This window comes from Pteropus vampyrus, unplaced genomic scaffold (genome assembly GCF_000151845.1).
Source record: "Pteropus vampyrus isolate Shadow unplaced genomic scaffold, Pvam_2.0 Scaffold486, whole genome shotgun sequence".
NCBI classification, from domain to species: domain Eukaryota; kingdom Metazoa; phylum Chordata; class Mammalia; order Chiroptera; family Pteropodidae; genus Pteropus; species Pteropus vampyrus.
Genome location: NW_011889267.1, coordinates 892,256 through 911,308, shown reverse-complemented (window position 1 = coordinate 911,308; position 19,053 = coordinate 892,256). Strand labels below are relative to the sequence as shown.

General features: G+C 36.3%; 1 long non-coding RNA gene and 1 pseudogene across 1 annotated transcript in view; both read left to right on the top strand.

Moving 5' to 3' along the window:
* The window catches only part of LOC111732731, a 12,814-nt gene extending 5,239 nt beyond the window's left edge, over positions 1–7,575 (top strand). Inside the window, exon 2 of the long non-coding RNA XR_002777678.1 lies at positions 7,077–7,575. This is a non-coding gene — a long non-coding RNA (uncharacterized LOC111732731). The remainder of the gene's footprint in view (positions 1–7,076) is intronic.
* A 9,355-nt stretch (positions 7,576–16,930) lies between these two features.
* On the top strand, positions 16,931–17,049 carry LOC111732742 (annotated as a pseudogene).
* Positions 17,050–19,053: the final 2,004 nt, after the last annotated feature.

Genomic DNA, 19,053 nt, shown 5'->3' with positions numbered 1-19,053 from the left:
AAATATAAATATAAATAAATATAAATATAAATATAAATATATATATATATATTTATATTTGAAAGTGTGGACCACAAATCACATTTTGGGGCATTCCATTTCACAAATACTTGTTGAATATCTAATATGTGCTAAAACCTGTGAGAGATACAAAAATAATTAAGATACCATCTCTGTTCTCTGAGAGCTCACAGTCTGTTGGAGAAGCCAGCACATGTAAGCAATATAATACAAGGCAAGTGGTGGCAACAGCTATAATAGTTATTGATCAAGTAAAACACAAGATAGGGAGGTACTGAGTCTAACCTGGGACAACTAGGAAGCCATGTTGAGAAGATAGAGTTTGAGTAGAGCTTTGAAGGATTAGTGGGATGTGGGTGTCTGGGGAGGGTGGGAAAGGCATTCCTTGGGAAAGGTGGAAGACACAGGGCTGGGTCTGAGGGATGATGAATAACTCCATGAGGTTGGAGTTTAGGGCAGAGTTTCAAATATAGGAGGTAAGAGGAAAGGTAGGTTCAGAATAATGACTCATATTTGAGATCATGGTTTTAAATCCTCTTCAAAATAAGGTGAGATCGTGAAGTTGCAGTCCACACAACAGTTCCTAGCCTATTATCTCCACTATGTGCTCAACAGGTTCTGACTTTATGGGTTTGGTTCCTTCCCAGGTTTGCCCTCATCCAGGGAGGGCTCTGCCATCCTCAGACAAGTGTCTTGGCCTCTTGTGAGGCAGTATGGGAAGAATGAGGACAATGAGATGGGAGTTTGAAAGGAGTAGAGGCAACTCATATCCAGTGTAGAGGAGCACACTCTCTACTCCTTACTGCTGAGGATCAGAAGAGACAGGGCAGAATGGCGTGTTTGAGAGAGTTCTGGGCAGGAGAGTGAGAGGCTGCAGGGAACTGTGGGGATTTTAAGGAGAGGAAGTTGCCTTGTAAAATATACTTCAGGTATTTTGAAGATTGAAATGCTTGCTCTACTGTGCTTCTGTGAATCTGATACCTCTTTAGGACTGGGTCTTAGTGTCAACAAGGATCATAGGTAAGCAAAGATTCATTACACCAAGAGACAGTGATGAGGGCTAAGCCTGAAAATGAAGTTGGATCAGGGTTTTTTTTACTCTTTCATTCTTCCACAAATTCTCCATTTAATATTTAGTGTTTATTGAAAAGATTGAGATGGTTCTCACTGTATGTTAATACTGTTCGGCAGTAATTTTTTTTCTTGACTCTATCATATTTCTTTAGTGGCTGCCCTAAACTTCTGCTCTCCATTTTCCCTAGGTCCGGGTCCAATCTCTATTCCATATTCTTTAGTTTCTACATCTTTGACCCTTCTTTCCTTTAACTTTCTAAAGAGTGAGTGCCTTGCCTTTTAGCTAAGCCTTGTTCTTGAATAGTGTTACATCCTCTTCTACCTTTTCCAGAACTTGATTCTATCCATTATCTTCTTTTTAGATTGATTCTTTCTTATCGGCTGGACAATTAGCACAGATTTGCTCTCTCAACAAAAACAAAACAACCAAAAAAGTTCCTCTTCCCTACTACCACTTATCCCTCCCCTTCCTTTTACCAACCAGCTTTTTAAAAGTGGCATATATCCACAGCCTCTAGTTTTTCACTTCTCACTCATCCCTGAATCCCTAAAATCAGGCTTCTACTTCCAATAGTCTACTGAAATTGTTCCTTGAAAGATTAGCAAAGCACTTTTTGCTTTGTTTCCCTTTTATTGCTACCATCCTTGCCCCTAAGCCCCATATCTAAAACTTATAAACATGAAGGGGAAGAATGTCAATTATTCATCTTTATAATCCTTTAACACTTAGCATTATGCCTTGTATACGGTAGACACTCTGTATTTGAATTGAATCTGAATTTCTTCAACCTTCCTCACAACCCCCATGCCTCCTGATCTTCTCCCATCATGTTAGGGACTTAGCAACGGTCTCAGATGCCACAACTGATATCAGGGTATGTGGCTTTCTCTAATGGAAGCATCACATTTGTCGGCCACAAAGTTATTTTAAAATTCTCATTTACCACAAAGTATGGTGAAAATTATTTTTGTCGCTTAAATACACAAAACTAACAATAGATACCCAACATGAAATATATATCATGATGATTAATGGTAGTGACCAGCGACTCAAAAATGAAGAATTCCAAACACAATGACTTGCCAAACTTATCAAGTAGCTCCTGTCGACCCAAACATAAACCATATTGTAATATGTCATTCAGTAAGCTAGATTTCCTGAGCATTTTCCCAGAAAGTTCTACAGGTGGCTGAGACACAATATACACTAAAATATAACCAGGAATTGAGCCAGTCACTACTAACATATTGATAAGACATCTTTAATAAATATGCTTCTTTTCTGCAGCGGGTACAAGAACACATATTCCTTCTTCAGATCCAGATGCGAAAGGATAACCCATGGGATGTAGGGACACTTTTTTACTTCTTTATTTCCCTGGGTGTCTTATATTGCTATGGAATTTCACTAACAGGAAGTGGCAGGCCCTTCTCCCATCTCCCACGGACTCCTCCATTTCACAGAGAACCTTTAGGGGTGGTGAGGAACAGCTCAAGTGTCACACAACTTGTTTCACACGCGTGCATACTGAGGTTACCCTACCACTGTTCTACCCTCCATTACTGCAAGCGATGGGAAGTGCCCAAGAAAGCTAGCAATATTGCCTTGCTACCGTTGTTTACTTGTGGCATTCCTTCAAAATGGCCCTACTAACTAAAAATGTAAAGAATTCATGAGTTTCTTCGTGGCATTCTAATGTCACTAGTTGATTCAACAGTTCAGGTCAACAAACACTCTGAGAGCACTTACCCTGTCCTGTGACAGGCATCGTGCTAGGCCTTCAAGGAGCCAGAGTCTAGTGGGGGACAGAAATTTGTAAACACAGAATTCCAATATAATGTTGGCAGTAATTTGAAGAAGTCAAATCATAGAGATTTAAAAAAAAAAGAGTGAACTATGTTTTGGGCAATTAAATTTTATCTTAAAATATAGAATTGCCCAAATTTAAAACTTAGAATTTAAGTTTTTAAAGATCATTCAAATGCTAACTAAATAAAAAAGTACAAACTAATAGGGGAAAAACATATTGACTAGCCTACTCACTGAACAAATTCCTCTCAAAATAAAGTTCTTTAAAGATAGTAAACTTTTTTTATACAGACAAAGTGTAGTAGGGGCAAAGAAATATGAGGGAATCTCATTACAGCTAGCAACTTTAAATTTATCTTTTGGTTATGCTAAGAAGTTACTGGGTGGTGTGTGATCCAGTGCCATTGTCCTGTGACACTGTTGTAGGGAAGGGGATCTCCTTGTTACGATACTCTCTGCTCTTTTTAAGGCTCTCTTTCCCTAAATATTTTCCTAGATAAAATAGTATTTTATCTCAACTCCTTCAAATAATCTGCAAATAGCCTTTACATTAATGCCTATGTAATCTGTCAAATAATACCCTAGAGTCTTAGAAATATAAATAGATGAGCATTTTACTCTAAAAGAGCACTTAATTCATCTGGTCTCACTACAGTTCTATGAGCAAAGTTGTTGAGTGAGTACTCCAAGACCATATGGAATACATATAAAGGAGGCAGACTGCTTTTCTTCACATATCTATAATTTTGTGGCTATAGAATCATCTTATGTCAAAAAACTCCATGTGTTCTAATATTAATTTTCTAAAAAAAAGTGTCTGTAAAAGACACAGGCTTGGGAAAAACCTTAGAAAATTTTACTCCAATGGCCATTTCTGAGAATGAAACATAGCCCTCTGAATTTATCGTACCTAGGACATACTGAAAGTTATTAGATAATAAGGGATTTTTTTTTTTTGCTGTCTATGAACTAAATTGTCAGTGTTTGGGAAGCTATAAGGCATACAGTTTAGTAAACTATTCAGGAGTTTGAACATTAAGGTTATAACTGAGGATATTATATAGAAACATCAAGAAATATGAGAGCTTTTTAAATTTTTTTTTCATATCACCTCAACAGACACTAAGGAAACAAAAGTAAGCTCTAGAATGCCTGTGAGTTTTAAAGCTAAAAGAAAAAGTAAGAATTTTAAATTCACAACTATTTATGTTACTTGGTTTTAAAGGAAGAAATAATTTGCCACATTTATCATAATACCAAGGTATCATACAACTAAAGCAGCTATGAGATAAGCATATGGACCCCTGCAAAACACTTATTTTAGGTAATAATGACATATGTAGAAATTTCGTACCTGAAAATTTAGAAAAACCAAACTTTTAAATACAGACAAGGAAAAGAGGTCTCTAACCTGTCCAGTTTCTGATTCTATCATATAAGACATTTTGGAAAGGATTCCTTTGACTGTTACAATAATAGCTAGGACAATAGAAAAATATCTACATGAGCAAAGAATATATGCCTGGGAAAAGAATGGAAGGTTCTTACCTTCAGCTGCAGAGATGATGTGGAAGTTGTAGAAGATAGTGTAGAATTGTGTACAAGATAGACAAGCTCATCATTATTTCTAAAAAGCAGAGCAAGTGGGCTTCCACTACCTCATAAGAGACTCAAACTAGACATTAAGACTATAGTCCTGATAGGAACAGCCACTAACATAAAGTGGCTTGTTAAAGGAGATAATGAAATCTCTCTCTCAAAATATCAATTAAACAATGATAATTCTTCATTCTTCTGAGACAGCTTAGATAAAGTCTTTTCCGAAGAAAACAGATGGGCAGGCTTCGTTTTCCAAGTTACCTTTCAATTCTTCAATTACATAGTACTGAATCCAAAACAGTTACCCTACTAGCTAGAAAGTCATTGCATAGTTTTTTGAATAGTAGTAATTTTAGAGACCATTTTTTCAATTCGTTATTCTATACATTGAGAGGCAGTATAGTTAGTGCAGTATAGAGGATGGAAACTATGACTCATGGGCCAAATCCAATCCACTCTGTTTTTGCAGGGCCTACAAGTTTAGAATGTTTGTTGTTGTTGTTGTTGTTGTTGTTCTTTTGTTTCTTCCATTTTTAAATGGCTGGAGGAAAAAAATCAAAATATTTCATGACACATGAAATTATGTGGAATTCAAATTTCAGTGTCTATAAAAAAGTTCTAGTGGAATACAGCCACACTCATGGATTTACATATTATCCCTGCCTGCTCTTGCACTATACTGGCACAGTTGTAACACTAGAGACTGCATGGTCCAAAAATCCCAAAATACTTACTATTTGGCTCTTTCCAGAAAAAAGTTTGCTGACCCCTGGTGCAGTAAAGGAAGCATAAGGTCTAAAGCTAGACTACTTGGGTATGATCCTGGAAAAGACAGAATGCCTCAGTTTCCTGATATATAAACTGGGGACGATAACGACACTTATCTGATAGAATTGTTGTGAGAATTAAATAAAAATGCTTAGAACGCTAGTGTCTGATATAAAGCAAGAATTCAGTATGTGTTAGATATTTTTATTATTATACCTGAAGAAACTCTGGCCCACAGAGATAAAGTAACTTCGCAAGGTCACAGAATTTGCTAAAGGTAGACTGGGAGAATTTCCTGATTCTCTTTGCTTATACTATATTGTTGTTTTTTATTTTCTATATTGCTGGACGAAGATGAATGTTCTTGTGATGTTTTGGTTGCTGTTTTTAAAATACCTCGAGGCCACTCTAAATGATAACTTCGGTTTCATCAGACTGGTCTCCTATCCTGTTACCTGTAGTTGCCCAAAGGCAGCTTATGGAACATTGCTATTTTCAGGTCTCTACCTCAAACATCTAGAAATTAAGATTTCTTTTTACTTTTTAAAAAGGACAATAGAATTCTCTTATAAATCTAAACTGACAAGTCTTTTTTTTAATATACATATATTTACTACAAAACCTCAGAAACGAATAACTGAGGCACACATATGGACCCCAGGATCTGAAGGACAGCAGATCAGTCCATGAGCACTCAAGAACATTTGTTATTCCCAGTATCGTATAGCCCATTTTCTCTCATTACTTTTCTCTCTTATTGACCCTTGCACAGTACCAACACCATCCTAGGTTTTGCTTATTCTATGAAACCTCTTAAACCTAGCAGAATGTTTGCTAGCCCTGGACAACCACCTTTTTTCAAGGCTTTGTTCATAAGAGGTCTTGCTTCATTAAATCCACTCCCAAATGGACACTCCATTATGCCATGTTTCCTTGTCAGTTGGTATACAATTTAAAACAATTATACATTTGTCACTGCTGTCTAATTGTTCTCCAGTTTTTCTCTTTCTATGTAATACCTCCTATTTTGCAACAAAACTGGAATTCCTTAAGACCAGGCATACTTTTTTTTTTTTAATCACCCCACAGTACTTAGTTGAAGTTATTTACATGGCAGGCATTCAACAAATGCTTCTTGCATTAATAAATGAAAAGCCACAAATACATTGTATGAACAGAATTTTAACTGTAGAGATGAACAAATAACACTTTTGAACTACCACTAAAATAGTGAAAATGATAATTTGTTAGTACATGGACTTAAAGAGCATCCAAATTAAAACAAATCAGAACATAAAGTACCTTAATTAAAATAGAGACTACAACCCACAACGGAGAGATTAACTCTAGATCCTTAATGCTTAGTCCTTTCAGATACATTCACTCTATGACACTAGAAAACATTAGATCTGATGTGGATACTGTGGGCATTAGTAAAATCTAATGCATTTTTTGTAAATCCACCTATAATGGATTATGTTGAAATCCTATGCAAGTATAATTTTCATCTACATGTGTAACATACCTATAGCAACATTACTTAATACATGAGTATGTGAAATATATTTTATTATAACAGTAGACAAGCAAACTGAATGTGTCCCAGGAAGGGGTCTTTTCCATTAACTTCTATAAAGGCTTTCATTTCAAACTTTCATTAACATCTGACAAGCAAGCTGAAAAAGCTTTGCTTAGAGCTTGGGTTAGGGGCAAAATGCATTTTGCCAAAACTATTCCAAGATTACACTGACTGGCTGTGCGAGAATATACTAATTTGTTTTGTTTTGTTTTGTTTTGTTTGGAGTGTGGAGAAAAGAGAGAGAAAGGGAGAGAAGAGTCATGGACCCTACTTTATGGTTGCCATGGAGGCAAGGTCGGCCTTCCACACTTGGATCTACCAGCAGAGTTCAGACAGGTCAACGTGTGACCGGCTCAGGCCCTGGGGTTAAAAGTTCAAGCAGCGATGGAAAAACCAATATGTCCACGCAGAGTATGCTGTACAATTTATTTCAATTTACATCAAGCCATGCATATAAAATTTAGATAAATTCCATTCAAATCTGATGTTGCCTGACACACAATGTATGCAAACAGATGTCTGTGGGGCTTTTTCTGTGCTTTAGAAAACAACATTAAATTTAAAAATATGTCTCTGGGATTTCTTTATTGAATTACAAAATGAACATAATTTTAACTTAAATGTTTTCATTCTTTCTTCCAATTTTTTTTTGTGGGGATCTTAATAATTTCTCAGTTCTCAATCTACTCTATGTCATATTAAAGAGGATAATGTATATTTACAACTACAGCTTCAGTGTTATTGTAGTTATAGATTCTATTTATATCCCTTACCATTTTCGACAAATATTTGGTGATTGATATTTCTGATTTATCTCTGGCATCTACCCTCATCTTTCTACTCAGAAAAGAGCAAGGGTCCTGGAGGCTGCTGGGTTGCCTTCCAGCCACAAGGTGGCTCCCCCGACTCCTTCTCAAGAGCCATCAGGGTGCACACTTATGGTGAGTGCTGTCGGCAGACTAGGATTCAGAGGCTAATTATGACCCATAAATACGTATTTTCATTGTGAATTGAATGAATCACAATCTAGACTCTGGTACAATAAGATACAATGCAAATTGGTCTTTAGAAAGAGGAGAAAGAAAAAGATCTTCGTGTCCTGCCTAATTTCTCTTTACCCATCTTTCCAAGGGTACAACCGACTAAACTTAGAGCTAAATGAGGAAAATATTGAAACACTCAAAAGGAACTTAATTTTCTTGCCAGTTAGATTAGTCAAGGCCAAATTTTAAGAAAAGTATACAATGTATTCTCACTCAAACTGGAGCCCACATTTGGAGTAGAAAAAGGGTTTGGGTTTTCTGGTTCTGACAACTTCCCCACAAGGAAGTTTTCATGAGGACTTTGCGGTACTTTCTCAGAAGTCCCACACCATGTCATAGAGGAAAAGAGTGAACTCTAATACTGCGAAGCTTTAAAAAGAGCAGAAATACTACATATTTACTTCTTGCTGCTTAGGAAATGGGGCCCATATTTCATAAATGTGATTTTTACAGAAAATGTCATAATTTTCTACAAATGAAAGAGGCATAGAGAGACAAATCACTCGGCTGATTACATGGAAGTTCTTTCCAAAAGTCTGAGCCTTAAATTCTCACATTTTCCATTTTCTGTTCCAGGAAGAAGCTATTTGGGCAAGTTTTATTTTCTTCATCTGTCAAATGGAGATAAAAATAGGACCTATTCCTCAAGGAATTTTTTGTCAGGGTTAAGTATGTTAACGCATGTAGAGCACTTACAAGAGTCCTTGGTACATAATAAGAGCCATATAAATGTTTGCTATTGTTATTTATTTGAGTTCAATATCACCTTGTTTGCAAGTATTTTGTGACACAAACATTTGAAAAAAATGAACTTTCATGGATTTTGTAAAGACCCAAAGAGTATCATTTTCTAGATACCTAAATGCTCTGATGGGGCAACTGATGGTGTCTGGGCTTTTTCCTCCTCAAGAACTTAAACATATACAAGCATTTCTTCTCAATTCATGATATACTTTCATTATGACATTTAAAAAGAAACTGCTGACTTTCAAATCTCAAGCTTGTTTTAGATAATACTTTAGCAAATGCAGTATTTTACTAAAACAATCGTAAGTGGTGGTTTTAATAACTTGGTTAAAATATTCATATTGTAAATGTTTTAGTTTTAATTTTTCACTATGTTAAAAAAGTCTTCAGGATCTAACTCATGGCAGAATATAACTTTGTTAAGCCTCTTGTTAAACTTAGAACATATGGGTCCCTTGCTTCTAAAGTAAATAAACGTTTAAAAATTCCCTAGTAATTACCACCTTGACAATTCTCAAACAAAATTTCTGAGGGTATAAATGATACCCTTAACTTATAAAATGATATCCTTAAGGTGATCTACAATAATTCAACCATGAGCAAAAGTTTATGTGGACATAAACTCCTGCATTCACATAAATTCTTATTTGTATAAGAAAGGATTTGTATACATAGATATAAATTCATATGTACATGTCAGTATGTATATATACACATATGTCTACATATATACCAAATAGATGGAAATACATATTGAGAGACCAGGTGAAATAAGCAAATCAATTTTCAATAGCCAAGGAAAGGAGTATGACATTTTTTAATAACCACTATACTGTCATATAACCCTTTATTCTTTATTATCTCTGTCAGCTACTACTAGGTCCTAGTAGACAAATGCTAGTCCTAGTCCTGACCATTTATTTCTATTTGGAATTATTTCAAGCCTAACTCTTTAGAACTGCTTGAAAATGCTGTCCTGATATGTTGGCCTTGCACCCTGGAATGAGGGCTGGAATAAGGGGAGGTGGAAAAAAATCCTTATGCAGAGACAATATGGCACCTTTTTTGAGGGAAGCCTCCCTTGGTTTTTCCCAAATTTACACAAATACAACTTCAAAAGACCTCTTTTCCATTCTGAGCAATATATATGTGTTACCAGAAGCGGTATCTTTTGTTGCCAGAAGCAGTTTTTGCTGCATGCATCAACTTTCACTATATTCTTAGCCACTTTTTCTTTTGTGCCAGTTTCAGACATCAGTTAACAGAACCCCTTAAAGAACAGATGTACCGAAGAAATGCATCAATTTGTTATTTGTTACAGTTTGGGGGTGTCTGTCCTATGGGTTTTCTAGCCAAAGGCTTATATGTTTCCCAAGAGAAATTTACTTTCATGAGAGAAGAAAATTGAGGCAAATCACTGCTGTTAGACCCTGAAGTCAGAGACACTGGTTTGTTGTCCTTCTGTACATGTGAAGAAAAAGCCCACAGTTACAGAAACAGTCGTGGTTCAATCCATCCCTCATTCTTTCCCAGTGTGAAAAATTATAAATGAAGCCAAATTTTTCTCTGTCAATAGAATGTGTATGATTACAGCTGTTCATATTTTCACTCTAATGAAGGGCTGCACACTTAATTGTAAGATTTATTAGGTACTGTACATTGCTGTGTACATGCAAAACAGTTAATCGACATCTAAAATGCTGGTTGTTTATTCTGACATTAATGATCATATTTCTTAATTTGAAACAAAAAGCATTTGGGGAAAATGTATTTTGTTCCCTCCAAAAAAGAAATTAATGAATTCAATGTAAGAAATAAAAAGGGCTAGAGAAAAAAAGTATTGATTTATAATTGTGAGGCTGGGAAAAAAATAAAGATGCTTAAAAAAAAAATCCATAATCCTCCCCATTCTGCTGGAAACAAGAGAGTTGATTGCCAGCTTTGTTTGATTTCACAGAGATCTCATACGAGGCTGGGTTCATAAACAGGTGAAATGATGGAGTTTATTGCAACGAACATCAACACTGAAACTAAATAACTGTGTTGCCATCTCAGTCCCGCTGAAAGACGGATGGTAAACTTGACCTGCCGCTGGTACTATCCGATTGCCATTTTTTATTCCCCCTTCGCCACCCCCCCAGGCTGAGCCACGTTGAGTAAATGCATGTGCACGGTCAGGTCAGGCCCTGGGATCGGGTGAAACTCGGTTCACATTTGCATACAGGCGGAGCCTCACAATGAAAGCCCATCTGTTCCCGTCTCCGAGTACAAATCGAATGTCACCCAACTCACTGCAAACGACAGCAGCATGGCCATTAGATGGAGGAACACTCAGCTCAGGTTACGGATATGGAACTGCTGATTTGGGTTTAAATACCTGATAACTGAAGACTTTTCATTATATGTGAACAAAGAATGAACTTTGAACTGCTCAGGAGATACCCTCTCCACACATTGGGCACCCCTAGTTCTATCCATTACTAATACTTAACTGCTGTATTTCCCACTGTTTCTATTTTTGTATAAAAATTAGCCAGGCTGAATGTCACAGTGTCCTAAATAATTGCTTTTTTTTTTTGGAAGGAGGAAGGGTAAGAGGTGGAGCAGCAAGGGATGTTGTAAATAGAAAATGAACTCTGAACTCTATATGCCCTCGAAGATCATTAATATCATGGCAGTGTTGTTCCTTGAACTTCTAAATTTTACCAGGGTGGAAACGTTAGTTGCTAGAGTTTAACCAAAGTGTGAATTGTCCCAGCCCTTTATCCCTCCCTCTCAAACCCATTCAGCCAAGCAAGGCACCTGTCTCTTCTCCACTCACAGGCCTGTTTATTCCAAAATAGTTTAATGCCAAATAGTTTATCAATCACGATTTATGTCAGAGATTATTTCTTTTGTTAAAATTTGGCAAGTATCTTAGAGTTTACAGAAAGAAATCCCACACATTCTGACACAAAAAGATAGGGGTGTTCAAGAAGAAACCCCAGGATAATAAGCCCATCCAAGCATTGAACATGATAAATACAAGGAAATTTATTAGCAAATATAGGCTTTCATTAAATGCCTCTTGTCCTGTCTTATGGCAAGAATCTACTTCTATGCAATTTTTTCTAAGGACACAAACATCTGGGGTTCAGTTAATTGTGTTTATATTTGAAATATTTTTGTACATGAATCACATTTAATATTAAGATACTATTTCAGTCATTAGCCCAGTTTGTTTGAGCCCCAATGCATGTGTGGTTGCAGATTCACACCTACAGCTTCCACTGCAGAGTAAACAGACTGACTAGTTTTTCATTTACCAGTTACGCTTCTTGGTTTCCAGTCAGTAACAGTGTCACTTTATGAATTGCAAATGTAATACCTGATTAGGTGAAAAAAATATTTAAAAAATATCTGCAAGAACTTTCTTGATTTGCTTTAAACAATTATATATATTTACCTTGCATGTATTTCTTTCTTAAAACACTCACTGAAACAATTCTCATAGAATTTAATGTATTGGGATTACATGTGGAATCTAGAATGTTTAAAGGCCATTGGGTCTTAAAGGCTGGTCTTCTCAGCCAGGGTTTCTTTACTGCTATGTGAAACTATGTTCTTATTGTTTGTCCTTTAAAAATAATACCAGGGTAAAGAAAAGATTTGAGGGCTTTTTCTTTTTTCATCCTATGCAAGAGCTTACGGTCAATCTTAATGGAAGTTCTACATGCATTAAAAGGAAGAATAGACCCTTTGTTTCAGAAGAATGACCAAGACAAGGGTGAATTTTGGTTTCACTTTGTCAAGTTTAAGGGGAAACTGAATTCAGGAAGAGAGAGAGAGAGAGAGAGAGACAGAGAGACAGAGACAAACAGACAGAGACAGAGACAGAGCCCCAAACAACTTTCTTAGCTGTCTCCTCATTGCCTCTAATCTCAAACTTAAAATATTTTATTGTTATCTTGTAAACAAGTCAAGAATTTGCAGTAAGGGACACATAGCCATGTGATATCTTGGAGATGGGCTGTTTATTTGCATTCCGTGCAGCTGGATGTCTCGTGTGTGATCAGCAACAAAGCAGAAGAAACCAACAAGCAGGAAATATAATACTAGAGGTATTCTTTCTGTCCATGTCAGGAGAAAATATCCCATTAAGGAGGTGTAACTGCTTTAATTCTATATCCCTGAATGGATATAAATGAGAATAATTCTGCTTATTTCAAGATGATAAAATAACCTGTTTATAGAAATATTGGTTGCTTGGTTTCTTGTTATGCACTAGTGGTGGGGTATGTGAACAGGAACCGAACCTTGAACTTAATTTCCCCTTTGAACTCATGACCTTTGACAAGATTCCCCATGCGTTCCCCTTCAGACAAATTTCATCACAATTACAGTCCCTTCCACTTGAGTTAAAGATATATAATCATTGATTTGACCTAATTATCTGATACATCCCTTTCTTTGCAAGGTGAAAGCTAAATGTGTGAACAGAAGCTGACCCGTGAAGTTCTGATATCTAATTTTTATTCTAATTATCATAAAACACTTTCAGTCTTACTCTATTTTTCTCAAGTTTTCTTTTGGCCCCTTCCCTGAACCCACTATTCCTTCAAATTCAACAATGCCCCCTAGGTTTCAAGCTGCTTGGCAACAGAACTTCAAATGCATTACGCACTACATGTTCAAAGTGTCATTTTTAAACAAAAAAACTAAAGACTAACTCTGCATTAGAAAGTCGTCACTAATCTCTGTCTTTCATGAAAAAGTCCTCTGAAGAGACAAAAGAGTGGAAACTAGAAAGTTCCCACAAGGTTCTGAAATTATCTCACTTCTTAGCATCAATCTATTATGATTCAGATTCTCTCAATAATTTACAAACTTCAGATTATAAAGCAGACACAGGCAATATCAATAGAGTTAGTATAATCGATTTAGACTATGGGGGAATTGTCTTTTTTAAAGGGAATGTGTGTATTTGTGTGTGTGTGTGTGTGTGTGTGTGTGCGCGCGCGCGCGCGCGCGCGTGCGTAGGAAGAGGTGTCTGCTTAGTTTAGTGCAACAAATCTCAAGCAAATACTTTAATTAAAAAGCTTAAATCATGGAATACATTCTTAAAAATTAAATATGTGCTTTAAAAGCAAAACTAGAGTTGATAGAAACTATATAAATTTACTTTAAACATGAATTTGTACTTTTCTTTACCACAAGTTACATTTTTAAAAGGAATAAACTGAAACCACAGAGTTTTTGATATCTTGTCTTAGACAATTGAAAAATAAAGATGAATTGCAAAAAGTTAAACAGCAACAAATAAACAAAGAAGAGATAGTTTTCACTTCTTTATGTCATAGTTTGTAATCAGGGGCATCACGTTCTCTCAGAAATGAAATGACAGTCCATTTTCCTTCATGTCATGTTTGCATCATATCACTCCAAACGTTAACAAGCACTACAGGTGGAAGAGGACAAAAGGCTTGGAAAGAACACACAGTTGAATCACCTGTTCTTTTTGTGAAGCTGCTTGTGTCCTCTCTTACAAAAATTAAACAATACAAAAGTAGTCCTTCCTGATCACCACGGTGGACCAGCATCCTGAATTTTACTCTCAGCAATTAGTTTTAATTATACTTTGAAACCAAAGGCCTAAGTAAACAGGATAAGACAATAAAAGTATGTGGGCAAACTTTCTAAGTAGGAAATTATCACAGTGTGCACTGAAGCAAATCTTTAAAAGATTAACGTTTTATGATGTCAAGTTTAACTAGGGTTGGACAGACATTACGAAATAGGCTGGAAGGTTCCCACGATGCTGGGCCATTCGGTAGCAGGTCAAATCTGCTAACTTCCTTTGATTATAAAAGTACAAATTATGAAGAATTCTTGAAAAATGTCTGCTTCCTACTCCTACTTCTGCCCTAGGGCCTGAGGCATAACCAAGGAAATACAGATGAGTGTCAAAAACTTCCTTGATGAAAGCAACACATAGCCAGATGGCTGGATCCATATTAAAAATCGTATCATTTATTTATAAAAACATTGCTTTTTATTTTTGTTTGGCTATCATGAGGACCTTTATCAATATAATATTGGCATACCAGGCAAAACTCCAGGAAACAGAGAAATAGGGTCTCTATTCCGTGACAGAAATAATAGATTTGGCATTATTCTGAACCACGAGATAGTTCAATGTCAAAACGGATAGATAGCAAAATATAACTAAAAAGAACTGTGCTCACTTGCAGGTCAGAATTCTAGGCCTGAAAAGTAAATTTAAAAATTGCTCTCATATCGTAATTTTAGGATTGACACAAATGAGGACAGAAATGCTAGAGTAGAGTGTTGAGAAGAAAGGACAAATGTTATATCCCTGGGGTGGGAGGGTACTGCGAAATGATCCTCTACAGTCAAGATTCTTAATATGGTATCTGTGAACACCCTGAAATTATATGCAAATGTGCATGTGTGCTTGCCTGTGCATGCTCATTTTATGGCAAGAAGAACCACTGCTACATAGTGATAAGAAAAAGAATAAAAGCACACAAAAAATGATTATTCCAATTTCCAAATTAGAAGCCAACTAACAGCCACCATCATCTCTCACTTAGAACAGTGGTTTTCAAACTTTTAAAAATTGATTGCTCCAGTTGTAATTTTTTTATTAGGTGTAAAATATGTGTATATTAATTTGTAAATTATATACATTTACTACCATTAACCCATTAATATTAGAAGTGCTTAATTTCATACATACACTCTAATATTTTCTTGCCATCTGCTGTGGGTACACCTCACTCTGGTCTCTCCCCTCTTTCACTCCCAGGCCTTTTATAAACAGTTCTACAAAGAGTAATTAGAGAAATATTTTAGAAACATAAACTACTTCATGCCAATCTCTTGTTAAAGCTCATGATATGCAAAATAAAATCCAAATACCTTCCTATGGCTTCAAAGGCCCTCTAGGATTTAGTCCTTTCTGCCTTTTCGACCTCATTTCTTCACTCTGTCTTACCAATTTAGCTCTAGCCACACAGGTTTCTTAACTATTCCTCGAACTCTCTGAGATGGTTTCTACTTCGAAGCCTTTGCATGTGCCGTTCCTTCTGCCTGGAATGCTCCTACTTCAGATTGCGACCTGGCTTCAGCTTTCACTTCAGTCGGGTGTCTGCTCAGAGGCCTCCTCTGGTTACTCTGTCTCAAAGAGTTCCACGGCCACCCTTTTTCAGTCATTTTCTATCTCTGTGTCTTCCAGTCTTTTTGTTTTGTTTAATTTCAGATCCTTTTCCCCCAGTAAAATATAAGCTTCATGTGGCTAGGGATTTTGTCAGTTTCATTTCCTGTGTCCTTAACAGCCAAATCTAAGGTCTAGCACACAGTAGGTACTCAATGATGAATGAATGAAAAATAGTCCAAGCAAACAGATATTCCACTGCTGTTCATTTGAAAATGAACCTCAAGAGTGTTCATTTTCAGAGGCCTACCACACAAAGATGAACTATCAGCTAAACTGTCAGGTCAAAGTCAGCTCTCTCTTTTCTCAACTTCTCTAATGCTAAAACATATTTCTTATAGTACCTATTACTGTTTCTTTTGCACTATGTTTATTTGCATACAGATCTTCTCTCTGCTAGTGGCCTTTGTGAAAATAATTCTAATTTCACCCTTTATCTTACCCCTTACCCCATCCAACATGTAGCAGGTACCCAGCCCTTAGTTGTGGGTGAGGCTGTCACATCCTACCATGACAGATTGAGGTTTAGCTGCTGATGCAGGAGTGAGAGGTGCCAGTCCCTTGCAGTCGCCCTGAATGATGATCCTTGACTATACACTCAGATGAATGTTCATGGGCATTCATCTGTTGACAAGGCTGAATGAAGAAAAAAGACTCACACTGGAAATGAATCTATGAAAAATCACCAATTCCTTGTATGATAATGGAGGAAAAAATTATCTCGATGTTGATAAAAGAATGATGAACACAAAGAGAGACTAAACTTAAGTTATCAGATGACCTTCATTTCTCTTTTCAGAGGTCAATTCCCAAACATGACACTTAAGATAATAATGCTTAGTATATATTCTGTATTGAATAAACTTAAGAAATCAAGTTATACAATACGAACAATTTTAAGGATGATAAAATGGAAGTGCTCGAAGGTTCAGACTAAGCAAAGTATAATTCTATACATAGACCAGTAGGCTGAACATAAAATAACCATAAAAATCTCCTTTTGAAAGAAACTCAAATATACTTGGACATGAATAATTTTCATGTACCAAAAATTAGAAAAAACTCGAAAACAAGTCTACGGCTATTCTACCCTGAACAAGCCTGATCTCGTCTGATCTCGGAAACTAAGCAGGGTCGAGCCTGGTTAGGACTTAGATGGCAGACCACCTAGGAAGACCAGGTGCTATAGGCGTAAAAAGTAAAAAAATAAGGGATTGTAAGATGACAAGGTCCTTGCAATCTGTGAGGTCAACCAAGAGTTACCTCGCAAAAACAAAAACAAACAAACAAACAAACAAACAAAAAACCCTTGAAAATGAATGATAATAATCAAGTGACAACACATCTACGTTTTAGTATCATCATCTGTAAACTAAAGGAACTGAAATAAATAAGTTCTTCAGGTCTTTTCTTATTTGAATTATTATTGTTACATGTATCATATATAATTATATAATAATACCTTCCTATGGCTTAAAAGGCCCCCCTTTTAAGCTGTATAATATAATAATTATAACAATGCAAATAAGAATCTAGTTGGGTTTTTCAGGATGCTTATGCGTTTTATCCTTATTAATGAATGACCAAGATCAGAACAGATATTAAGCTCTAATGAGACATTAACTTAGAAGGTATTACAGAAGTCTGCAAAAAACAGAGAAGAAATCAAAGGGTAGAGTAGAGATAGAATCTAAAGTGCTTCAAAAAATAAAATAAAATAGGATTCAATCAAGAAAAAAATTGCAATCAACAGGTCTGGGAGAAAATCATCTAAAATAGACATATCAATAAAAAGGAAAGGTTTAAAAAGCATAGTACTATAAAGATCTTATGGCAATGGAGAAGGACAAATGAGCTTGCAATATGACACACTAGCAAAGACAATGATTTTTAGATTTCATATACAGCACCATAATTCATAATGGCCCAGAAAGGCATTTGTATTTCTATATTCCTATGTAGGAATTGCTATACTGAAACAGACCACTGGTCCATTCCTTTTGCCATGCTGCCCTGACAGTGAACAGATGTTTCAGAGGAAAGCTCTACTCTCACCAGCCCAAATCCAATAACACACCTAATGGTGCAATTCTATATCAAGAACATCATTTCTTTTTGACCTCAAATGGCAATTATCTTCTACCCAAAGCAGGAGGCTGGCTCACTTTGATTTCATGCTGGGTGGCCCACTTAAGAGGTCTCACTTAAAATTACATCAAGGCTGCTATCTTCACTCACTTGGCTTTTCTGACACACTAAGCTACTTTCATAATTCGCTGTTGCCACTATCTGTGTAAGGCTCTCAGAGGTTTGAAATTATGTAGATCTAATACAAATAGTTGTATTGGTACTAGCAACTGATATTTTAAAAATCTTTGTTTTCTTAAAAATGAAGGTTTTCTATAATTAGCTTCAATGTTTTCAAAGACTTGAGTACTCACAATTTAATATAAATGCTCGTCTTGAAGTGTAGACAAGTGACGTCAGAAACATGGCAGAGTGAAGTGTAGACAAATAAGGGACTCGGCCCTTTAATGTTTGCAGGAGACTATAAATACATAGAGTGGTAAGAATAACCTTTTGATAGAAATTCTCTAGAACAAATGTACTGTTGGGCTTTGTTGTTGATGGTTCTCTGACAGCGAAAAAAAAAGTAAAAGAAACAGACTGGAATGGCCAAAGGCAGGCAGGCAGGCAGGCGATCAGGAGTGTGAAACTGGAGCTGTGATTCAGTAGCTGCCAGTCCCCCGAAGGTTCAAATGTCCATTGCAGAAGCACTTCAGCCAGAAATCCCAAGGTCCTCTCACCTCCAGAGGAGCCTCCTGTGGGGAAGAGCCTCACCTGCCACACCCTAGAGCAGACGATTTAAGAATGAGATCTAGAATGATATTTAAGCCAATGTGGAAAAATAGGTAACACCTTTTCCCAACTGGGAAAATAATGGGGAACTTGGAGAAGCCAACCGTTTTCTCCATCAGCACATCCTAGACATAAGAAACTGCAGCAGAATATGGGGTTGATGATGGTGCTCCATAACTTGATCAGAACAGTTATAGTAAAATTCTGAATATTGTTTTTGAGATGATTCTTCTCTTTTAATAAAAATTCAAGGCCTTGATAAGAAAGCTTATGACTAAGTTTCTAAAATATCTCTTACATGAAACCATTTATCAATGGACAAATAACCCAAGATCTT